This window comes from Thalassophryne amazonica, chromosome 10, assembly GCF_902500255.1.
Source record: "Thalassophryne amazonica chromosome 10, fThaAma1.1, whole genome shotgun sequence".
Lineage (NCBI taxonomy): Eukaryota > Metazoa > Chordata > Actinopteri > Batrachoidiformes > Batrachoididae > Thalassophryne > Thalassophryne amazonica.
Genome location: NC_047112.1, coordinates 15,583,638 through 15,590,040, shown reverse-complemented (window position 1 = coordinate 15,590,040; position 6,403 = coordinate 15,583,638). Strand labels below are relative to the sequence as shown.

General features: G+C 39.5%; 1 long non-coding RNA gene across 1 annotated transcript in view; it reads right to left on the bottom strand.

Annotated features, from left to right (window-relative positions):
* LOC117518360 overlaps nt 1-6,403 on the bottom strand; it is a 208,344-nt gene that overhangs the window by 125,741 nt on the left and 76,200 nt on the right. The gene's annotated exons all lie outside the window — the stretch shown is intronic.

The following is a 6,403-nucleotide window of genomic DNA, read 5'->3' as shown; positions in this document are numbered from 1 at the left end:
ACAACATTTGTGGACAACCTGTCCCTCAAAATGATATAATCATCCACTTAAACTCAAGTGTTCCTCTTAAAGTTCCTCTTAAATAGATTCAAAGTTGCTAATGTAACACAGGTCGGGGGGGGGGGGGGGTCATCTGCCTTGGGTCCTGGATGGCAACCACCCACACAGACAAACGATCTATCCCCACTTTTCAAACATAATCGTCTATCTACTGTAGCCAGGAGAAGTGTGGATGTCCACTTGGTCTTCTCCAGCCACTGAGGTCCCCATCACTGAGTCAGTGGTGTGCTGGATCAAGCCCAGTGGAACGCACCACATGGCCAAAGTGTTAAATCTGGTATTCCGCCTCATCTGACGTCCGCCGAAGTAACTAATGGTTTAATACATAGTCTTTCCTCCACTGCCCGAGGATCCTCTGAAGAGGGCGAGTACGAAAAACATGCCACTCCTCCTCTAAGGTCACTGGTTAGCATCCAAGTCTCACACCCATACAGTAAATACAATGCAGATTAGAGATAAAGTTCTAGAAAGTCTTCTCTGTGTTGTGTTTGAGCATTTTATGAGAAGAAATATATTTTTATTCTGAGTTATTATAGGTCATCCTTGCTCGGCAGTAACGTACAAGACATACATGTACTGTATGTATGTCTCTTTGCGCTCGGCCTTTGAGATCGAGACTCACCTTGGAAGCGCTTACGAGTTTGCTGGACAGAGGTGTTTGGAGATGCCGATATCTTTGCAGGTGACTAAAGTTCTGGTGCTTTCTGTCTTACTGTAGGGTTGTGGGACTTTGGCACTAACCAGTGATCTAAAAAAATGACTGGATGTCTTTGGTAATAGGTGACCTTGAAGGATCCTTGGGTACTGCTGGAATGACTCTGTATCAAACGAGTGGTTACTATGAGAGGAGTACCACTTGTTTTGTGAGGGATCGTCAGATTCAACATTCTGTCCATGTGGCCCGTTGCTCTGGTCACGATCCAGCATGCAGGTGCCTGTGTGGTGAGGACCCCAGTAGCTGGAGAAGGCCAAGAGGACACCCACGTTTCACTTAGCTGTGGCAGATAGATGGTTATTTTAGAGATGTGGGGAATGGACCGATTTTCTGCCTGGGTGGTTGCCATCCAGGACCCAAGACAGTTCTTAAAATACATCAAGGTTAGCCATCTTTGAACCTGTCCAAGGTCTGTGTCCCAAGAATGTTCCCTGTGAATTTGAAGACTGTGGCAGTAATAGAACTGGACTTATGCTGTATACCATCAGACGGACGGGCGGACGGACGGGCGGACGGACAGATGCGAGGTCTTTGCATTACCCAATGGCTATATGCTGGTCTCGGATAAAAAGCAGCACTGAATGTTTTTAAATGGACAAGTTGATTCACATCTGCTTTCTGTCGACGCAGTAAGAGCTGCCAAATTTCATAGCATTTATACAATCATTAGAGGGCAGCAAATGCTCTGTTTTGTGGCTTTTAATTGGGAGTGTCCCCACTCTCAAGATGGTTACATTATGACCCACATCATGGCAAGGACACATGTTAACGCCATACCAAATAATAATAATAATAATAATAATAATAATAATAATAATAAAGCAAATTTTCTGAGAGGTTTCTGAGATGTAGCTCCACACTGACAGACAAATGGTCAAACACACACATTTGTATGGTTCTATATGGGCCTCTGGCTCTTTGCGGATTGAAAAAAGTTCTTACTGCTATGTCTCCACGGTAACAGGGAGACTAAGGAAACGGGAGCATCAGGAAGCATAAGCTGGTCCGCACTGACACTATGCTGGCCTGTCTTCTGACAAAGTGACTCAGACTGGCATCTTATGGAGGACAGGAGAGCAGATTTGATATTGATCCAGGTCTGGGGATCAGTGTGGCCGGATCAGACCTCTGTGATGGACTTGGATGGTTAGCAAGGGAATGGCTCTGCTTTGGTAACCAACCAGAACATTTCCTTGGCCTTCACGTACACCAACAAACACACACATCAAAGACACTTGACACCAGAACAAAGTCAGTTTGGTCCCTCACAACCTGTCAGTGGGTTTGACGTTGACCAGTTTTTGTTTTTGATGTTTGTTGGTATGTTGGCAGGATTATACAAGATGTAATGAACCGATTTCTGCCAGTGTTGGTGAGAAGGTTGGCTTTGACCTGGAAAAGAGGCTGTTATATACTTTTTGTAGAACCAGGGAAAGTAAAGCATTTTTCTAAATTGTTATACAGGTTGTGTTTTACTAGACTATGATCAAGCCTATGAATGTATCCTGTAAAACACAGAGAGTGAATTGATAAATTAGACCATCAGTCCAGTTTAATATGACGACAACAAAACATGCTCTCATCTTGTAACTCACCAAATTAAAACAGCCTATATATAACCCATTAAAATCAGGTGAACATTGACCAGATCAAACTAATAATCAACATTTTGTTTATGCAATATCCCCCTAGACACGTTTGTCTCCTACACTGCAAAAACTGATATCTAAGAAAGTAAAAAAGAATTGTTTGAAGAAACTTTGACTTAATTTTTGTCTAAATAGAAAAATAATCTTGTCAAGCTTTTTTTTAACATAAGAAAAAAATGTCTTATGTTTGGAAAATGTGTCTCACTTTTTCTTAATAAGTTTTTCCAGCTAATATCAAGCTGTATTTTAACCAGTAACAAGGAACGGAAATGGATTTCAAATCACCCAAGGAAAGGAACAAGATTGTTTTCCTTATTTTAAGACGGAGGCTAATCTTAAAATAATAATTCTGTCTCATTCTAAGGCACATTTTGGTTATTCAGTGCCTAGACATTTTGCTAGTTTGAGAATTCTAACAAAATAATAATAATAATAATTTTTCATACCCCATTGGCAGATTTTTTTCTTAATACAAGACAGTTTGGCTAGGTTTTGGATTATTTGTCTTATTTTGAGAGGGACCGTTTTTTGCAGTGTACTGGATGGTTCATGAATGCTGGATAGATGATGGATGAGAAGCAGGTGGGGTTGTCAGTAAGACAGACAGACAGACAGACAGACAGACAGACACTTTCTGTACAGAAATGCACTAAATCACAGAAGTAAATAGTCACTTTCTAATTGTTTAATAACAATTATGTTCTACAAATCAATGATCACAAATCCTCACAACCCTGTAGAAAGATTTGTGTGAATTCAGGAATAATTCAAATCCAGATCAGTACCAAACATCTTCATTCCACAAGTCAAAGCTGAAAATCTTTGGTGAAATTGTGTGAACAGACAGACAAAACCTTCTTGGAGGAGTTAATACAGTGAAGAACCAAACCAATTTTTCAATTTTCCAGCCATGTCAATGAGCACTGATGGTATTTGGGTGTCTCGCGGTGTCCTAACACACTTTACAACTACAGGTTTGTGCTAGCTCACTAGCTAACACCTTCAACTGATAAAACAAATACAACTTACTGATTATGTGGTAATATTTACTTTTTTGTGTGTGCACGAGTGCAGTGTGTGCAGCAGAAAGTCCAACACTGCGACTCTCACAGAGTCAACAGGCTGGAAAGGGAAGAAGTCATAAAATGTTCAGTGTTTGTCTTCAGGCTGAGAAACGTCGCACCTTGACGATAATGTGCGTGCGTCAGGATGAACTCAAACACCGCGGCCAGAGCAAGTCACGACTGAACACGTACGCTTGTCGCCATCCTATTTAAAGGCTGCCTGGTGAATTTCACAACCAGCTCATAAAGGACCCAGAGACTGGTTCAGGTCCACGGGAAAGTAAATCAGAGCTGTTTGCTGACCTCAGATTGCTGTGTGTGTGTGTGTGTGTGTGTGTGTGTGTGTGTGTGTGTGTGTGTGTGTGTGTGTGTGTGTGTGTGTGTGTGTGTGTGTGTGTGTGTGTGTGTGTGTGTGTGTGTGAAAGGCAAAGAGGCAAAATGTGATAACCGCATGCAAAAGTTCTGACAGTTAAAGAACACAATGCATAAATTAATTAATCTCTGTTACCTGCTTGTGTGTGGATGTCTTTTTTTGGTATTTTTTTTGTATTGGCATCATATATATATATATATATATATATATATATATATATATATATATATATATATATATATATATATATATATATATATATATATATATATATATATGCTGACCAAAAACTGCCCCCCAGAGAGGTCAAAGTTCACATCCATAGAACTAGTTTTGGGGGAATCAGCACACCAAAGTCCAGTATGGCCCACTGCATTTATTACATTGGATCCGCTGTACCTGTCCTATCCACGATCCATGTGTTGGTGGTGTTATCTCTTTCGACTGAGAGTAAGTCAGCCACTTGGAAAAAGGTCAGACAGACAGGGTTTCACAGATGAATCTCCACCCACTTCCCGTACGGTGTCAGTTTTTCTGTTCTGGTGAGATTAAGTTGAATTTATTTATTTTTTTTTCTGATTCTCTTCAAATCACTCTTGATCTAACAAAAGTCGAAGACACAATCAGAACCAACTGCTTTCAAAGGGTCTTACAACACAATGAAATAAAACAGAGCGTCATCAGCATATCGTTGTTGCTTTTTGCTACTGCAGAAAATCCAACAACAAAAGGCAGCTGAAAAATTTAAGACGTACCTGGTTTGAACCAATTTAAAAGCCATTCAAACCAGACCAGGTACAGGTGTACATGGTTTAAGTCAAAGTCAACAAATAAAAAATAATAAATAAATAATAATAGTAATAAACTTTATTTGTGGTGCAGATTATATACTTCAAAGTGATTTTCCTATTAAACATAAGTACAAATAATAGTGCATTAAAAAATGACAAATAAAACAAAGGTGCAAATCTGCACAGCATAAGTTGGAACACATTTAAATTTAGCCTTTTATTTTTGATAAACTACCTAAATTATTAGATGATTATTAATTGATGTTTATGTTCTGTTGATTAATCAGATTACTTTAATTCTATAAAATGCTCGCTTGCTCTCAGTAATACCTGAACCATCGTCAGATCTGACAGGGAGTAAATGATGATGATGATGATGATGGTGATGAAATAAAAACCATGTCATGCGACTGAAAAATGGGAGGTGTGGCCATTTAAACAATAACTTTACTGGTAAATGGGTGATTATTTAACTACAGGCACTATTGGCCTTGTAAATGTAATTTCCACCACACCATTGCCTTATAATATAAAGCGCCTTGGGGCAACTGTTTGTTGTGATTTGGCGCTATATACATGTGCTCTGATGTCACTGTTTATCTCCATAGAAACTACCCAAACAATCTTTCATACAAACTGTTTAGGGACATTACATTGTTGTGGTGTAAATTACGGCAATAGTGTGGGACAACTATATTTTGTTCAAAAAAAATCACAACAGTTGTATGACATTGAATACCCCAATTATGTTTTGATTATTTTACTGATATTTTATTCAGAGATACTTTAAAACATTAGAAAAAACGTTTCTTTACCATTCATTTTTATCATTGAAGATCAAAAGTCTGGGTGTGGGACAAGCACAAAACGGCAATATTTGCATATAATGATGCTGAAAAAAGGTGAAAAAGTCATCATAGACTACTAGAACAAATTTCTTAACACACTTTCATTGTAAAGATAACTATAAAAGTGTGAAATTTCCCCTTTTTTCTGTTTTTCATACAATATGATCAAAGGAGATAATAAGTGCCCGTAGCCTAGAATCACCCAAATATGTTCTACATGTTGTGGCGTTGGCACTTATAACATTTCTATCAGCACTGACAGGCGTTAACGTTGTGGCACGTGCAACAGATGGTAACACGTGTGTTATGTTCATGTGCGTACCCTCTAACACGGCACGACAAGCTGTCGTGTCTCAGCCTCCTACGGTTAACATCTGCTGTGTTTAGCGCTGCCGTGTCACTCTGTGATACACACACCAGCAAACAGAATCAGATGATCACACGCTGTCTCAGGTTATCATGTAACACACACGGATACACACACACACACACACACACACACACACACACACACACACACACACACACACACACACACACACACACACACACACACACACACACACACACACACACACACACACACACACACACACACACAGTGAGCAGCTCATTAGTCTGTCAACACATGAAACAAACAGGTGTTTAACCATTTCACATTAAACTTTAAAGCACTCTGGAAAACTCTTCTCCAGTAATTCATAAATCTACGTACATATGAGTAGTTGCAGGAATGGTGCGAGCCTGTGAGATACACAACCAGTCAGAACTTTGGACACACTTTCCCCTTTGAATGAATGGGAAAGTTTGTCCAAACCTTTGACTGGTTGTGTAGTTCAAGCAAGAACGTAAGCTGCTTTGCTGCACATCCATTTGACATGCACTCATACTCCACACTCTAAA